The 18,876-nt window shown below is 41.2% G+C and overlaps 1 pseudogene across 1 annotated transcript; it reads right to left on the bottom strand.

The window, feature by feature from the left end:
* Positions 1–13,040: 13,040 nt before the first annotated feature.
* On the bottom strand, positions 13,041–15,433 carry LOC110199884 (immunoglobulin alpha-2 heavy chain pseudogene; annotated as a pseudogene). Its single transcript, XR_013485492.1, has 3 exons — positions 15,118–15,433; positions 14,273–14,614; positions 13,041–13,553 (listed from the first exon to the last, which is right to left on the bottom strand). The product of XR_013485492.1 is annotated as an immunoglobulin alpha-2 heavy chain pseudogene (transcript).
* Positions 15,434–18,876: the final 3,443 nt, after the last annotated feature.

The following is an 18,876-nucleotide window of genomic DNA, read 5'->3' as shown; positions in this document are numbered from 1 at the left end:
ATTTTCTTCAGGGAGTCCTGGGTATAGCCCTAAGTTAATCCAGTTTTCCCCCATGTACCCATAAACTCAGACCACAAGAGTTCCTTTCTTACTTTATTCATCAGAACAAAGAAAATCTACAGAATTATCGAGTACAAGGGGGCCTTCCTTATTACCCACCTGCTTGATACCTGAGTCTCCGGGGTTACTTTTTGTTTTGACCTGGACATGTGATTTCACTGGATCCCAGTGAGGAAACTCTATTAGTGCAAACAGCTTTTATGTAACTTATAGTTTTAGAGAATTCCCTGGGTCATTGAACGGTTAAATGATGTGCTTAGGGTCACAGGGTCATTATGTGTCAGAAGCAGACTTGCCCTAGGTCTTCCTGACTAGGAATGCTTCCCCTCTATCTACTCTGTCAGAGCTTTCTCCCTATAAGTTTCAGATGATCTTTGCATGACATGGTTTCAAGGTCCTTTACCATCCTAATTACTCTTCTTTGGATACTTTCAGTCTTTCTTAAAAATGAGATGGCAAGAAGTGATCTGACCAAGGCAGCTTAAGACTGTGTGTGTTTTTTTGAACTTCCATGTCACATTGTAGATTCAAGTAGAGCTTGCAGTCCAGTAGAACCCCAGATTTCTTTCATGGATCTACTGTCTACAATCTAAATATGCTATTCTAATCTTGCACTTAGGTTCATTTTTTTAAACTCGAGTGTAACATTTTTCACTTATCTCTATTAATCACTAACTTTTCTATAGTGCATTAAGGTTTGAAAAACACTTTACATGTTATCTCTTTTGTTCTCCATTACATTTCAATTCAGCACATTGTTCTTGTCTGTGATTTAGTAGATATGTGACCCTGAATTACTCACTCAAGTTCTCTGAGCCTCAGTTTTCTTCTTTATAAAATGGGCCACTACCTATTTTATAGTGTTGTCCAAAGGATCAAATGATATAATGTTATGTAAAGTACCAAAATAAATGTCAGTCTTTCTTGTGAAAATAAAAATTTTACTTATTGTAACTTTATATGTCTGTAGAATGAATTTATGAAGTTCAAAGGAAGCAGAAATCTGGCAAAGTAGTAGTAGTTCTCCAACTAGTTAGACTAATTCCCAAATGTTTCAATTTTTTTCTGTCACAGGATTAGATTAGATTGGCTGATGATGAATTCTGGAGGTTTGTTTTCTCTCTCAATTCTTCTAGTCATAAGATTTTTATAGCAGTCATTAGCTGAATCCATATGAGGCAATTATATGGGGTTATTATAACAGGTGTTTTAAAAAATTTTAGTCTATAATTTAAAAATTATTTCAAATTGCTTTCATAAAAGTGGTGTTTGCCGTCCCTCCACTAGTTTTTATTCTGTAGTGTAATCTTATTCACATCTTTAAAACTTAGAGTAGCAATTGAGAGGCCAGTTTTGGCACAGCTGCCTATTGAAGACAAGGTGGTGTGCGGGGGTGGGGAAGGTAGGGGGGGTGGTGGAGTGGTGGGGGTGGTGGTGGTGGAACCATCTATTCTTCCTCTTATTTATTAAATGAGTCAAGTAAGCCAGGGCAAAAGGTAAATTTTCTTTAGAACTTTTTTCAAAAAATGAATACCTTGGATAAGTTTTAAAAATTGTTTACTGATGCTTTTTGATTCCAGTCTCTACTTTTATCCCTCTCCCCCTTATATCAGACAGAAACAATCAAAGCTGGCCTCTATATGACTTAAGCTAGTTTTCAGCTCCTTTTTATTGACCTTTTTTTTTCCTTTCTTTTTTTTTGGTGCAGAGCTGTGATTTCATTCATGTAAGGTGCTCCATGGGAGGAAACTCTTTTCATCAATATGTGTTGGTAACTTCTTTGCAACTTGGTCTTTGTGAACTATCTGGGAGCACTGAGAGGTTAGACTTGTTCAGTGTCAAACAGCCAATATTTATCAGAAGCCAGACTCGAGCCCTAGTTTTCCTGACACCACTAAGCCATACTTATCTGTAGCATTTTCTTTACCTTAACTTTTTTTTTTATCAACTCATTTTCTCCTGAATCAGGTAAATAGTAGTTTGTCCTCAACTTTTGGCAGGTTTATTATCAAAAAGCCCACGGGACTGCCTAACTCTTTTGCTCCTCACTTTCGTCTCTCAGGCCCTATCAAAAATAAAGGATTGAAGTGCCATTCCCCTACTCACTGCTCACATTAAAGCACTCTGATACTTCTCAGTACCCAAGTAGATGGAGACCTACTCGATAAAGAATCTTTTCCTTTTCTACGCCTAATATCCTGGAAATGAAAGACAGTCCTCCCATGTCCATGAACATTATAGGATTTAGATCTGGAAAGGTACCTGAGATATCTTCAAGTTTTGGGTCTGATGCTCAGGCATTGTGATACAATGGAAAGAGAATTGAATTGGGAATATCATTAGCTCTTTTCCTGCCACTCAATCCCCTTAGGTTCAAATCTCATTTCTCATATTACCTGTGTGACTTTGGGCAAGTCATTTAACCTCCTTGGGCTTCAGTTTCCTCATCTGTAAGATGAAAATATTAAACTAGATGGCCTTTGAGGTCCCTTTCAGTCTTAAATCTAGGATATAAAGGAAGTCATGACAGAAATCCTTTTTTCAAGGAGTTCACAATCTAGAAGGGGGAGAATTTACTTAAATTAATACTTCAAAAGACCTATTATGTCACTGACCCTTTAATGCCTTGGTTTATAGCCCTCATAAATTCCTGTGGCCAAAACAATTCATGTCCCTAATGACTATTTAGTGATGAGCCTCTATACTCAGCTAGTCTGGTCTTAGGATGACAGATGCATGGTCTGATCTTGGTTCTGTCCGAAAAGCCTTTGCAATTTATTAGACGCTGCCAGAGCTGGTGCTTAGCTGGCATACCCTTTTGAAGACTTAAGGTCTTCTCCATTACACAGTGACAGCTTTGGTGTGTCCTGTATTTCGTTCTCTTTGCAGAGATGGGATGGGGGGGGATGGGAGGTGGATACTCTATTCTTTCCAGCAAATCAAGCTCAGGCCTCTAGAGCTGCTATCTCATTTTGTCTTCACAAGACTTATGAGCCCTCATTTCTGGTTCAGCTTCAGACCTTCCTCTTTCATTGCAACCCCACTAATCATAGAAGTTTGTAATAATTGTAAAATTTTTATTTTTCAAATTCATGTGTGTACTGAGAAGACATGTGCATTGGTGGTAAATTGTGAAATGGCTGTATGACTCTGAAACTTTTGTTAATATTTTTATAAACTTTAAACATGTAGGCCCTCCCATGGAATTTTTGTGTCACTGCCTCGCACAGCTCAACTCCAGCAAAATTAGGGTCTGTGTAGTTGGGACTGAATGGGAAACAATAAAGTCTCATTATGGGGTAAGTGGGACCAGAGTGAGAAACACAGAAAAGGTCCAATACATGCATGGAGCCCCCAGAGCAAGTCTAGTGGGCCAGTGACTTCAAGCCCAACGCTTATCAAGTCAGGCAGGGTCTCAGGAAAAGAGGAACTTCAGTTGCCTCTCTCTCTCCCTCTCTCTCTCTCTTTCTCTCTTTCTCTCTCTGTCTCCCTCCTCTTCCCCACTCTGTCTTGTCTCTGTAATGGCCAGTCTAGGGAAGGGTCTCTGACTCCAGAGAAGGAAGGGAAATGGTGATGGGGAGGGCTGCAGGAAGGGGAGAGTGGATTATAGTCTTGGACCTTGCTCTTAACTTCTTTCTTTTCGTTTTCTTGTATATTGAGGAGCTAAGTAGCAGCCATGGGTCAAGTTGCTTTGGGAAGCTACAGGAGACTGTGATGGGAAATTCTGGTGATGGGGAGCTGGAGAGACCAAGGAGGTTGGGGGGTGTCTCAGAGTAGGAATAGGAGAGAGGATATTGTATGACTGAGGGGCTCATAGGGTAAGGAAGGGTTTTGGTTTCAGGGCAGATTAGGGTCTCTGAATTTTCAGGTCCTTAACACCTGAGACCAGACTTAGACTGCTCTTTGGGAATGACTCAGCTACCCCTGGGGAGTGGAGTGTCTATTTTAAGGTCAATCAGATTTTTGTGTGAGGAATGGAAAAAAACTCCCCCCAAAACAAAAAACCCAAAAAACTTAGAAACTGTTTCTGATCAACCTTTTCCCTTGTAGACTCCAGTTCTGACTGCCAGGTGGAGACAGGTTCACGTAGTCACAATAAACTCTGCCTTCTGGAGGGAGTTACCCCAGCTGTGAGTGTTTGTGTGAGTGTATGAGCATCCCCTTCCCACCTGAAATCAACCCTTCCTCCAGAACAGTGATCTCCTTTCTAGACTGGTATGGAAAAAATGTTCGATCTTTATTATACAGAATCACTCAGGCCCAAGGGATGCAGGAAGGATGAGGATGGGGATTGGTTGTTACTGTGGGAGCTGCACCTTCTCCCAGTAGCCTCTGTTCATTGATGATGGCTTTGATGTCTTATGGAGCTCACCTGTGAATAATAGGTAGTGGGAGAGATTATCCAGGTTGGAGAGAGAAGGGAAGGCCCTACTCTCCAGCATCCCTGAACTAGCATCTTCTCAAAAATACTGGTGCCTCCTCTCCCTTCTTTCTGCCAGTCAAAATTCTCACAATGAGGGCAAGGCCTGCGTCTTTTTCTTCTTTCCCCCACACTGATTGTGAACTCCCTAATTCTTCTCTTACTCTGTCTTTCCTTTGAGTCATTGAGGCCAGGGTGCTTGCTCTCTTTGGCAGAGGTCTCTCTGTCTCTCTCTCTGTCTCTTTCTGTCTCTGTCTCTCTCTGTCTCTGTCTCTCTCTCCCCCTCTCACTCACTCATAGGCAGATACAGAAATGGGAATCATGAAGGATGAGGGCAGGGCTGCCCAAAACTCTGGTACATGAAATAGTATTCTGGACCACAAAAGCTGGGTTAAAATTAATTTATGTCATGTGTTATAACTATAATGTGTCCTTTATTCCTATGCTTGTGAGTTTTGTAATTCAGAAAAAATAGATAAGAGGTGGTTTATAGAAGTATAAACTTTTATTTTGGTAGGGTCTGATAACCTTAGGGACCATCCTGTATTAGGCTGTCAGGTACATTATAATGGATAGTACGAGACAGGCAGGAACAGGAGTTGCTGTACAAAAGTTGGCACCCAACTTGGAAGAAGACTCTAATAGTGGGATACCATGAAGTTGTCTGCCTTCTTATCTGCCTAGCTCAGCCCAGCTTCTCTCATTTATGATGGAATTTCTACCTCAGGCCCACTCCTATATCCGGAGAGGATTATCCATTGCTCCATTCCCACCAGTAGCCGCTACATAGTCCTCTCCTTTATTCTCAGTTGTTATCCCCTGGTAGGTCTTCCAGCCCTACTCCCATGCCCAAGGGACCGTACCAAGACCAGGAGCCTTGTGTCCTTAGTATTTGATAGCGGAGCCAGACTTTGTCTTGATGAGGGTCACTGTGGTATTGTAGAACATGCTGAGCAGGAACAGAGTGAGGAAGGTCACTGTCATGGGCCATAGGGTGGCCTCTCTATCATCCTCCTCCACAAAGTCCTCATTAAGACAGTTGGATATCATCACTTTCTCCCGATGACCTGTGGGACAAATGAGTTCAATCCTTTTAGGCCTCAAGATTTGAAGTGGATATAGGAAATCTGAGTACTTCCCTGGTTAGAGGGGAAGTTCACTCAAATTTAGAAAGACTTGAGAGTCAGGACTCCTATATAGTGAAGAGCAGAGCTCACAGAGACCTTGAAGTTTCAGGAGAATTTGAGACCTAGTCCATAAAGCATTAGTGTCTTAACTGCCAGATCTTTTCCACAGTCGTATCTCTCCTTCCCCTTCCTATATTTGTAAAATTGATTTTGTGAACCTAAGTGTAGAACTTTAAGTTTATGCCTTTTAAATTTCATCTTATTCAATGTGACCTATTGTGTTAACTTATCAGGATCATCTGTCTATCAACTGTCCTGCCAAGATTTGCGTCAACTGGAAATTTTACGGGTATTCCATCTATACCTTTATCCAAATCATTAATAAAAATGTTGAAAAGTAAAAGGCTAATGATAGACCTCTGGGATTCTTCACTAGAGAGCTCCCTCCAAGCAGATATCAATCCACTAATGACTATTCATTCCGTTCCAAATCCTTAGTTGTACTATAATCCATCCTATATTTCTCTACCTTCTCCATATGTGTAGCATGAGAAACTTCATCAAAGGTCATATGGAAATCTGAGCATACTATGTTTGCGATGTGTGCTTGATCTATCCTGTGAAAAGGAAAAAGGGAGAAGGGAGAAGGGAAGGGAATAAACATTTATGTAGTGCCTGCTCTATACCAGGCAGTGTGCTAATAAACTCTTTACAGATAACATCTCAACAACTCTCTAAGACAGGTACTCTTATTATCCTCATTTTTTAGTTGAGAAAACTGAGGAAAAAAGGATTTAAGTGGCTTGCCCAAGGTCACACAGCTAGTAAGTTTCTGAGGCCAAATTTGAACTTAGGTCTTCCTGAGTTTAGAAGAGCACTCTAATCTACCATGCTATCTAGTTGCCTACAAGAAACGAAATTAAATAGTTTTGGCCTGTTCCTGATGACACAATGTTTGCTGACTTTTAATGATCCCTTTGAATTATCCGCTGCCCTTTCAAAGTGATCAGAAATCATTCCCTTTGTTTTAGAGAGAAGCCTGGGGTCAACAAAAGCACTCTACAATTTTCCAAATGTTATCTAACCTGTTCTATTCAATTTCAGATCAAAATTATTACTCATCTGCTCCATCTGTTTAAGATATGTTTATTGAGAGATGAGCTCTGTTTGCTATTCATCCAGTTCCAAACCAATAGGCATAATAGGCATTTTTTCATCTTTCTTTCTTCCTGTTTGGAAAAGCTGAGCTCTCTTTGAAGTGATTGTGCATCTTATTTGTAAATTTGCACTGTTCTGTGGCTTTATGAAAACAATACTCTGCTATCCTCTTATAAGTAAGAGCATCTGGAACACTTTACCATTTAGAGAATCTCTTCCTCTTGGACCCTTATGGGACATGTGAGTGACAAACACTGCTAGTGAGCATATTTTATGACTCACTTGGTATTTTGAGTCAGAGAACCTTTGGTTCATTGATTCATTCAGTAAACACTTATTAAACACCTCTATGTACCAGACACTGTGCTAAGCCCTGTGGATACAAAAAGAGACAAAAGCACTTTATAATGGGTATGTTATAGCGGGGAGTCCTTTTCGATGGCCACTATGGTCCCCAGCAACTCTAAAACTCTGGAATTCTGTAACAACTTTGCTCATAGTCTTCCACCATCTTTCTTTATAAGATTTTACAAATAATTTTACATTTCAAACCAACAAGGAGATAAGTTTGTTAGCTAACATAGATTCATGACACTTTTCATCTGCTAACTTTCATTAAACTCCCTTCTTGAAGAAAGTATTTGTGATATATAGACACGAGGTTCCTGTGTAGCCTACAAACTTTTGTTTCTTACTCTTGATCTGTAATTTTTAGTGGAGTTTCACAAGTCTACATTTGCATTGGAGTAATGTAGCATTAAAGTATAGATTGATTTAATTTGGGGAGTCCTTTTAAGGTCATTAGAAGAAATTTTTGTCTTCTGTAACAGATATTGTATAAGTTAACATTTTCTTTGTTCTGTTCCTTTTACAAATGCTCATAATGAATATTGAAATATGAGTTAGCCAAGTATCACACGAAATGATGTTTCTTTTGCCTGTGTATACAGGATAAAACCAACTGTATCAACCCTTGATTCTCTAAGAGGGTCTGTAAGACATCCTTTCATAATGGAAATGCCACTAGATGTGAAGTCTGGAAGACCTGGGTTCAAATTGGGCTTTGAGTACCCTTACTAGCTGTGTGACTGTGGGCATATCTCTTAACCTCAGTTTCCTCATTTGTAAAGTGACGAGGTCAGAGGAATGTCTCTTTTAGCTCTAGTTCTATGATTCTACAATCTTTTTGTCTTCTGCTTTCAATTACAGCAAAAAAAAATGTCAAGATTGAGTTAGTTCCTGAGTAGTTTGTCTACAGGAGAAAGATGTCAGTTTTAGAATGCTAACGATTAAGTTAATATTTAGAGATGGCTTAAGGACCATTTAAAGTTTCTTAGTACTTCTGCCCCTTTTTCTGCCACCAGAAGGGAGCCATATAGGAGTGAGTACTGTCTTGTATTTTAATTTGTTCTATGAGTTGCCATGGCCAAAAATTTTATTGTATAGAGAGGCCAGCTTCACGGTGATGAGCATCTCTATACTTCAGAAAGTAGATTCAGTGTTTTGTCAACAGTTTACCCAATGCCTTTCAAGAATGATAGATCCTGATAGAATCTGTGCTCTGTTGGTACAGCCTTTAAGCAGCCTCTTAAGCCCTCTCTTGAGGCATTAGAGTGGGACTTTTTAAAGGACTACACCTAGCAACTTAAAAACCTGTTTTTTGTTGTCCATAGCATAATGAGTCTTCATTCTGAACTTTATCATTCTTACTTATGCTGGCTGTCAGCATATTCTTTTTTTTTTTTTTTTGCTTTTAGGCAATTGGGGTTAAGTGACTTGCCCAGGGTCACACAGCTAGTAAGTGTCAAGTGTTTGGTCTGAGGCCAGATTTGAACTCAGGTCCTCCTGACTTCAGGACCGGTGCTCTATCCACTGCACCACCTAGCTGCCCCCAGTGTATTCTTTCAATGATTGACTTTGATCCCATGAATTCCCTACTCAAAAACCTTTTACAGTTACCCATTGCCTATAAGACAAAGTCAAATTGTTGCTCCCCTCCCTTTCCAAGATTATGTCACAGTACTCTCTTGCACATACTCAATTGCCTAGCCAAACTGGATCATCAAACACATTTTGGGTTTTCCTATACATTGACTCACTCTGTTCATTATCCCTAGGATAGCTCCTTATTCTTCTTTGGTCAACCTCCTGAGCATTTAGTCTGTACTTTCCTAATGCAGATACTGTCAAGAAAACCCATGCCATGAGAAGCTACAGCTGGTAGTGGCTTTTCACCTTGCTGGTGACATGACTTTGGAAAAGTCCTTAAACCTCTCTGAACTTCAATTTTCTCATCTGTAAGTTGGTTATATACTTAATACACAAATATCTTGTAAAGGAAGTTCTGCATAAATCATAAAGTTCTATAGGCATGCCACCTATTATCATTCTGCTTTAGTTATTTGTGTATGTAGTTATGTCCTGTTATTAGACTGTAAGTTCCACAGTGCTAGAGATGTTCTTATTTATCTCAATAAGGGCCTGTCCCTGAATCCTAAACACAGTGTTCTTACCCCTAATAAGGGCTTAACAAATACTATTAATACTGTTTGTCTGAAGAAGGTGGGCAAAGGAGCTGCTGTAAGAGGTTTGCAGTTTTGGTGATGGTGGAATCAGAGGAGTTTAGTTTGAGGAATGATGGGCAAACATAGGAGATTTAGGTCTTTTTGGGGTGATCCTCATCTTGGAGGTGATGCAGGTCCATAAATGAGATTCTGGGAAGTTTATAAAGCTACCAGGACCCGAGTTGCTTCAGCAGGTGAAATCAGAATAAGTCTTTCTGGAGAATTGCTCAGATGAAGGAAAGGGACCAATAATTCCCTGCCTCCGCCCTTCCCCCCAACCAAATATAAGAGTTGGGATGAAGGAAGGAGAAAGGAAAGTAATTGGGATGATGGGAATAGTCTGGTCATTGCTGAGAAATTCAGTGTCTTAAGCTAACAAATGGTATACACACACATATATGCATACACATGCACACACATATGCACATACATATATGTTGTATATACTTATATGGTATATATATTATATGTATATTTTACCTTTTTCATTTTTATTCATCCCAATGTAGCCAACTTGAATCATCTAGCCATTAATAAATAAAGAGCTAGAAAAGGAAGATGGCTCTATTCTTAAATTACCCAGTACCAGAACACAGCATCGTCTAAACATGAACCATTTACAATCTACAGTGGCATGGTCAGATTAAGTGATGACAACAAGTGGGCAGTTAAATAGTCCTGATGACAACTCCTTGATGGTGTTCTCAGGATGTTGGAAGAATTTCTTGGAGAGAAATCTGCCTCTGCTTTTGCTTACTACCAGAACTAGGATAAACTGTTACAAATTTGTTCTCATTTATGGAGTTCTCATATCCCTATGGAATTCTTTATAGCCCTTGGGATGACAAGACCTGGAGACAACTGAATGTTGTTGAGGCAACAGATACAGTAGGAACAGCTGTTGAGAGGAAAGGGGTGCTATCTAGCAATCCAGCCATTATATGCCCTTCTTCCCTAGGTCACACAGGATTGGTCCTCCTGAGCTGCCTAAGCAGCCCATTACACTGACCATAGCTCCATGAGATTTGGCAGAACTCAATATTAATTCAAGAATGTGTATTATATCTGGAATTTCTTCTCACAGTTCTAACATGTTCCTTGTCTTGCCTATAACTCAAAGGCCATACATCTGCAATTGAAGAAACCTTAGAGGTCAGATAGTCTGAACCTCTGATTTTACAGATGAGGATTGAGGCCTATAGAGATTAAATGACTTGTTCAAGGTCACACAAGTAGTAAGCACCAAAAGTAGGATTTGAACCCAGGTCCTTAGCTTCCAGAGCTAGCACTCTTACTATTGCATAATGTGGCTTCCATACTCTATCTTTCCTCAGCTTCATATGGGTTCTCTGGCGCTGTGCTGTCTATCTGATGTGTTGTCCCATCTCCCTAATCAGCCCGGGTATCCATCCAGGGCAAGGACTACATATTCCCCTTACTGATGTCAAGCTTCAATACAAAGTTCCCCCTGTGTGGCACTCCCAGAAACCTTGCTCTCCAGTGACTTTCATTTCCTGGTACCCCATGTCCTTCAGGGCCTACCCAGGGGCACAAAGCCTATCCTTTTTTCGGAGACAATTTTGTAATAATGATAATTACAAATTCTATAGCACTTTAAGGTATAAAACCACTTTATCCTAAATAGCCCTGTGAATCAGGTAGTATAAATATCTCCGTTTTACAGATGAGAGAATAGAGGATCAGAATGGTAAAGTGGCTTGCCCATTACTACACACCTAGCAAGTTAGTTGGGTGTTGAACCCAGGGTTCCTATTCTGGTGTAAAGGCCACTGGATTTGGAGTCAGAGGACTGGGTTTGATTCCATTTGATTCCAATTTGATTTTTTACTTCCAACCTATATGGTAATTAAGAAGAGTTGAGAGTGAAGATGAGCCCTGTAAAGATTTGGCTAAGTCTATTACCTCTAATTAGGAGGAAGGCTTTTAAATAACATGAGCAGGATATTTTGGATATGTGGGGCCTTCAAATGATAAGAAACAGAGACAGAAGTGACAAAGACCCCAGTTTTTCTCAAACACTAGGCCAAAGACAAGACTCAGGTGTCTGCGTAGGAAGAGTAAGGACTGAGGAACAAAGGATTAATCTGGGGATGGGGAGGGGAGAGTTCTATGAAGTCTAGAGTAGCTATGAGGATGAGTAGCATATGAGGATGCTACTAACCTGGAACAGTAGAGTCACAGCCTCACTCTGAGAATTGTGGTGGATGTTGAGAGGAGAGAACAGAAAGTTTTTCTGGGGATTGGAGCCTCTAGTTCCTTAAGGAGGTGGCCTTTAATGTTAGTGTCAGGGAGTCAATGGTACTGTCACAGGTAGTCAGGTAACAACTCAATTTTGAACCTCTCAGAAAGGGAATCTCATAGTCTTAAGATGAATCAGGACCTCCCCCTCTCCTCTGCTGAAGGGATATCTGGGGCAGAAGAGATTTGAGAAATCCCTTTATGCTTCTGGGTTATTTACTTTGGTGTGTGAAGATCCTTCAATCTCTCCCTCCCCAGAAATTTTACTTGGCGATGGTAGAAGGGTCTCTGATAGGTGTGGGGTATACCTAGGACACAGAAATATTAACGGGAAAGGAGAGGAAAAAAAGGATATAGGGTACCCTAAAAGGATAAAAGTAAAAGGTTAAAAAAAATGTAGCCATTATCTCAACACTACCAGGGAAATTCATATCATGTGTGACTATGTGTATGTGTATTTGTGTCTTTCATGCCTGTTACCTTGTGTGTTGTTTTATTGTCTCTGTGTATATATGAGATTTGAATCTATTGTGTATATATCTATTTTGTTCTTCTGGGGTTTACTCTCTTTTTCCTTCATTCTGCCTAGTTCAAGCCCTTATTACCTCTCAATGGAGTTATTGTAGTAAAATAACCTAAATGGTTTTCTTGAACATCTTTCTAGAATCATGTTACAAATGCATTATTCTGACCTTGACACTTTATTGCTCAGAAACTTCTAGTGGCATCCCTCTGCTCACAGGACAAAGTCTTCAACTTGACAGTCAAGGCCCCAACTTTCTTTTCCAACCTCATCTCCTATTATTCCCTAACACACCTTTTGCTTCATTCAAGATGATCCACTTGCTATCTTGTGAACACATCCCTCACAGGTCTACCTCTGGGCTCTCTGAACTCCCTTGGTGTTTACTTCCTCCCCCTGTCTTCCTAGGTCAGACCATGAGTCTGCTGCTCCTTTATCTTCCTCAGACTATAAGCTCCTTGAAGGCAGGCTCTGGGCCTGCTCTTCTGGCTCACTCACTTTGTGGTTAGCACACGATTCTTCATATTATAAAATCCTTAATAAGTGCTGGAAATAGACCTCTCCGTTTCTATTCTGACTCTAGGATCTTATTAGTCATAAGGAAACAAGTGGGAACTTGCCTTCCCAGGTGGATTAGGGCTCAGATTACAAGTTGGAGATGTTGGACAGTGTCCTTGATAAAGTGTTGACTATATCGGGAAAAGTGACCAAGACCTTCCCTAAAACATGTCTCTGAGCCCCACCCTAGCAAGGGTGGGGAAACCATGATGAATACCTTGGCTTGGCTCATATTATAGGATACCCTTTCCCATTCTCCTTTCCTCTTCCCCAGTACATTCCACTCCTCCCCACCCTTGCTCCCTCCCCCTCCCCCCTTCCCCTGCTACTGGGAACTAGCTGTGGCGCAGACACTGAGGACAGGGCTAGTGTTGCTTCTGAGTGTCAAGATTTATTCCATTAGATACTTTTCTATAGATCTACTTCCCCTTCACTCTTGCCTTGTAACTCAATTTCTGGGCAGTGATGGGGGCCTGATGGTTTAGGCTAGGTTTAATAGCAAGTGCCATAGACATCAGACAGGATGACAGATACATTGACATTGGTGGGTTTACCAGAGAATTGGTCGATAGTTTGCTGGGTGAAGTTCAGGGGAAGAGCTTCATGGCCTACCACACAGGTGTATTTGTTTTCTGCCTTCCATTCAGAGGCTGAGACTTGGAGGATGCTGGAAATTAGAAAGGTGCTGTTGCCCTTTGGTTCTGGGTAAGGGCCACTGATGATGTAGTCCTCTCCGGGCAACTTCTCAGACCCCTTCAGCCACTGTATCAACGCTTCCGATGGGCTGTGACCCCTCACCAGGCATGTGATTGAGACCAGTTCATTTAAAGCTAGTTCATCTGCAGATGGGGGCAGCAGGTAGACTTGGGGTGGTATCTGGGTCACTAGGCAGGAAGAGCAGAGACACATGATCAGAGAGAGCTAGGTTCTGAGGAATTCCCTAGTAGGAAGGGAATCATTTAAAAGGATTATTCAGGTTGTAGAATGCCTTTAGGAATGCAGATGAGGCAAAGCCTAGGGCCCACCAGAGAACACTGAGGGAGAACAGCCCTAGAGTACCCAATAGGCTGGTGAGGAAGATGGGAATAACAGATTTGTTTTTCTTTATTTCTCCATCAGTCTCTTTCTGTATCCTTTCACTGCCTTCCATTCTTTCTTGGTCCCTCTCTTTTTCCTCTACCTTGACCTTTCTTGATGTGCCTTTTTATTTCACGCTCTCTTCTCATCTCTCACTTTCTCCATGTTTTTTTTTTCTCTCTCCATCAATTTTATTCTCTTACTGTCTGCGTCCCATCTCTCCCTATCTTTCCTTCTCTCTTGATGTCTGTCTCCGTATCTTCCTGTTTCTCCTCATTTTTAAAAATGCAATTCCTATCTCCTGTCTTTTCCCATCTCTCCTTTTTCAATTTGGAGTTTTGAGCTCTGTGATCTTGCCCGATATAGGATTGGCTTAGTTCCACTCACCTTTTGTTGCCTTTGTGTGTCTAGCGCTTTCCCCCTTTTTATCTCTTCCCAAACCAAACAAATAAGTTCTTTTCATCTGCTCCTCCCCTCCATACCCTTGGTCTCTTGAAATTCTCCCCCATTTCCAATTGGTTCCCACCTTGTTCCTTGGCGATGGTCTTGGTAATAGTTTCTATCTCAGAGTGGGACACAGTACAGGAAAAAGTATCCCCACGGAGCCACTCCTCAGCACAGATCTCCAGGACACTGGTCACACTGTACTTGCCACTGGAGTCCTTCTCAGGTGTTCCCTCGATAATGCTGGAAGTTGATGACTCGTCTGAAATGTGCGTCCAGGTAAACTCGGCTCCATTACCATCGTTGAGGCCGCTGAGTGTACATGTCAGGTTTACGCCTGTGCCCAGGAGCAAGCTCTCCAGGGAGGGAGGACTCAGGGATACATGTGTAGTTGATGTTGTGCAACCAGTATCCTTGTCGATCCCTGTTGATACCAAAACACACAGAACATAGTCACCTTCTGAAACCAGAGCTACTCTTAGCCTTTCCTGAAGCTCCTCAGCTTAATCTTCTGCTTTCCATTCAGGTCCTGCTTCTGCCTACCTTCCCTTTGGAAGTAGTACAGCACAGGGATCATCTCTAAGGTTTGTTAGGTGAAACCACCATAGGTCCAAGAAAACTTGGGAGCAGAGTGGGGCAGGAAGGATAAATGGGTGGATTACTGGATTTTGAATCTGGTGAGTCATGGAACTTCCCTAAGCCTCAGGGTCCTCATCTCAAAATGGGGTTAGTGCAGACTTCAGATGGTCATTGTGAAGATCGAATGAGATCATGTACAGGAAGTGCTTTGCCAATCTTTTAATGCTGTATAAATGTGATCTATTTTTATTATGAGGGCTGTGTGTGTTTGTGTGTGTTCTCCATGAGTTTTGTGTGGGGGGTAAGGGTATAACTCCCCCAGGGCAAGCTCCAAGTTCTTCCTCTTACCTTCGCAGCTTTCGCAGGAAACCTCCACGTTGTTAGTAGCTGTGTAGTGTTCTACTTGGCACTGATAGCTCTTGGTATCAGGGCACTGATCCGCAGGAAGGTCTAGCACACTGGTTTGAGTGTAGGTGCTGCCAATCAGCACAGCTGGGTAGCTCCTCACTGTGCCTTCGGAACCACTTTCCCAGGTTATGTTCACAGGCTCTGGGAAGAAGCTGTAAGCCAAGCAGCCTATGACTACTGAGTCACTATCAGAGCTGACTCGGATTAGGGGGAAGAGCTTCGGTTGGACCTTGGAATCTGAAAAGGAAACACAGGCTCAGGATTCTGGTGTGGGGAAAGAGTGATTCCTGCCTTGAATACCCTTGAATCCATGACACATCCACCCATTTTCTGTCCATTCCTATCTCTGCCCATTGTCTCTTGATTCCTATCCTCCTTTCATATTCTAGCTGTCTAACAATCTAGTACTCTTTGGCTAGGAGCCTGGAACTGAAGGAAGTGACCACAAGAGGGAGCTATGTCTAAGGGGAGGCCGCTACAGAGTCTAATTCTTAGGGGAGGGAGCAAGTGGAGCTTCTTATTTCCTACCCCTAGGGAAGGCCCTGGTGTCCCTGGAACAGAGCTGAGCTAATACTTGCAGTTTGGAATGGTTGAGACAAGCCTTTGTGTTCAGAGACCATCGTGGCTCAGGGCTCAGAAGCCTCAGAGTGGTGTTGCTATGGAGCCAGCAACTTAACTGGAAAAATGGCCCAGGGAAAAAAACCATTTGGTTAGGGGTTAGAAGAGCTAAGTTTTTATCTCAGCTTTGCCACTTGCTACCTATGTAACCTTGGGCAGTCTAAATGACTCTCCTTCTTTGGGAATCAGATTCCTCATTTGTAAAAGGAGATGATTGGAATGAATAATTTAAAAGATCCTTTCTAGTTTTAAATTCTATGAAACTTATTAAAAGGCACAGAAGGGATGGAGTACAGTATACTAGAAAATGCTTTTCCATGACTTCTATGTCCCTTCTCTGTGACTTGGTTTTCCTGTTTGTTAGCTCCCATCGTATGGGTACAAATCAAAGCTTAGTATATTGTGATTACATAGAAATCTGGGATTGAGGATCCAGATTAATGAGAGAGCAGAGCTGGCTCTGCCTTGGAACAAAGTTACTTGACTGCCATGTCCCTTCTAAAGCAGAGATCACCCTGTCCATACATCCTTATGATCTTCATTGTCACCTGAACTATAAATGGCTTGAGACAAGGAAAAATAAAGAAATGGAGAAAAAGAATCCGGACTTTCCACACACATTAATAACCTCATAGAATTTTTTGTGCCCCTGAAAACAATCACAGGTTCTTGTGGCACCTCCTTGCTAGGGAAGTGGGGCAAGGTAGACCCTGGAGATGTCATAAGATGAATCAGGATGATATAATGAGAACAGAAACTCAGAGAGAACAGTCCTAGTTAGTCTATACTGAAGGGCAGACCTCTTGTAACTTTACATCTCGGCTTATTTTTCAGTACCCCCCCCCCCACATTAACTTCTATGTTCTCGTAGTTACACTTAACACTAAATCACTTAGCTTCCCACATCACTGAGAAGAACCTAGGCTATCCAGGAAGAGCTTCCTTAACTCTACCTCCTCAATTCTCCCTCCTGTCACAGAGGAATGTGTCCCATGTTCTTAACTAACATTTGTGTCCGTTTCTGTACTTTGCTCCAGTATCATTCCTTCTCCTCACAGCCTCCTGCTCTCACCCCTAATGCATTTTTATTCCCTTCCGCTACACGAGTTCTTTTGTATCTTCCTACAAATACATTTAGCCCTCCTCATGTCTCGAAAAAAAACTGTCCTTTTTTTCTGCCAAGCTTCTTAAAAATCTACCTACATCTCATGCTTCTACTCCCTAGACTGTAAGTTTCCACATTAAACTGTGAACTGCTTGAGAGCAGGAACTGTTTATTTGTTTACTAGCCTTTGTTTCCCGAGCACTTAGCACAATGCCTGGCACATAGTAGGCTGAATTAACTAGTTAACTGGTAGGCTAGTTAACTGATTCTTCTAAACTCCTTACAGTTTGGCTTTTGTTCCCAAGACTTTACTGAAAGTACCCTTTCATAACACCAAGGTCGTCCTAACTGATTCAGTGCTCAATCTCTCTGTCTCTGTTTCTGTCTCTCTCTGTGTCTGTGTCTGTCTGTCTGTTTCTCTCTGTCTCTGTCTCTCTCTCTGTCTCTGTCTTTGTCTCTCTGTCTCTCTCGTCTATTGGCTATGCCATCCTTCTGTATACTTTCTCCTTGCTCAGAGATGGCCAATTTCTGGTTTTGTTCCTACCTCTGTCAGTCAATCAGTAAACATCTGTTAAGTTCCTGCTATGTGCCAGGTATTGTGCTAAGTGTTTGGGGATACAAAGAAAGGCAAAAGATCATCCCTGCTCTTAAGGAAGTCCCAGTCTAACAAAAGAGACAAAATGCAAACAACTATGTACAAAAAAGCTATATACAAGAGAAATTGGAAATAATCAACAGATTATTTTCCCTCTCTCCCTCATTGCCCCCTTGTCCTTTAAGCTTTTGCCCTTGGCTTTCTTCTCTCTATTCTCTTTCTCTTGGCATCATGACTTCCACTACTATCAAATGGGATATATATATGAAGGGCTTTACAAACTTTAAAGCACTATATAAAGATAAGGTATTATTATTATTATAATGATTCAATCTTCATAACTCCCAAATCTATACAGACTACCTGATCTCTCTTCTAAGGTTTTCCAGACTGCCTATGGAACATTTCTAACTGTATTTCCAACTGGTCACTCCATCTCGACGTGTCCAAAATGTGCTCATCCTTTGAATTTCATTGCTATAGGTCTGTAACACAGACATTCACTCTCCCATTTTCACTCTCTTGTGGTTATCTATGAATCTTTTCTCTTCCTCACCTCATGCCTAATCAGTTACCAAGGTCTTCAGATACACTTTTCACAGCATCAAATACATACATTCTTACTTCTCTCGTTGCACTGCCATTACTTTTATTGCACTAGGTCTAGGGAGATAGTAAGGAAGTACCCACCTGTCCTTGATGAAGTTACCCAACTGAACTATATTCCAGGATACTGAAAGAAGGTGCATGATATGATTGCTAAGCCACATGGAGAAATGAAGAGACACCTCAGGACTGGAGAAGGGTAAAAACTGCCCTGTTTTTTCTTTTAAAGGGAAGAAAATGGGGCCTGCAAACTCTAAGCATCTGTGCTTGACCTGGAATCCTGGTAAAATTCTGGAATATATCATTAAACAAATGATTAGTGAATATGTAGAAAAGGAAATAGTTATCACAAGAGCCAGCAGGACTTCATTAAGAGTGGTCATGCCAGACTATTTTGAAAAGATTATTAGACAGGCCAAAGGAATGCCTAAGATATAGTTTACTTGAAGACTATAAAAGCATTTAACAGATTCTTTCGCATTATTCTTGTAGACAGGATGGAGAGTTGTGGGCTAGATAATACTATAATTAGTTGGATTCAGAACTGATTGAATGGATGGACTCAAAAGCAGTAATTGATGGTTTAATGTTAACCTGAAACTAGCTCCTTAATGAATTGCCCGTGACTTGTGTGGGACTGAGCAGTACAAAATTTTTTAACAATGACGTAGATAAAGCATAGATGGCATACTTATAAAATTTTCAGATGACATAAAGCCTAGAGGGTTAGCTAATACAGCCTACAACAATTAGGATGTTAAAAATATTAATGGGC

Source organism: Phascolarctos cinereus, unplaced genomic scaffold, assembly GCF_003287225.1.
Source record: "Phascolarctos cinereus isolate Bilbo 61053 unplaced genomic scaffold, phaCin_HiC Scaffold_3;HRSCAF=262, whole genome shotgun sequence".
Classification (NCBI taxonomy): domain Eukaryota; kingdom Metazoa; phylum Chordata; class Mammalia; order Diprotodontia; family Phascolarctidae; genus Phascolarctos; species Phascolarctos cinereus.
The sequence above is the reverse complement of the archived record's forward strand: the minus strand, read 5'-3'. Positions and strand labels throughout refer to the sequence as shown.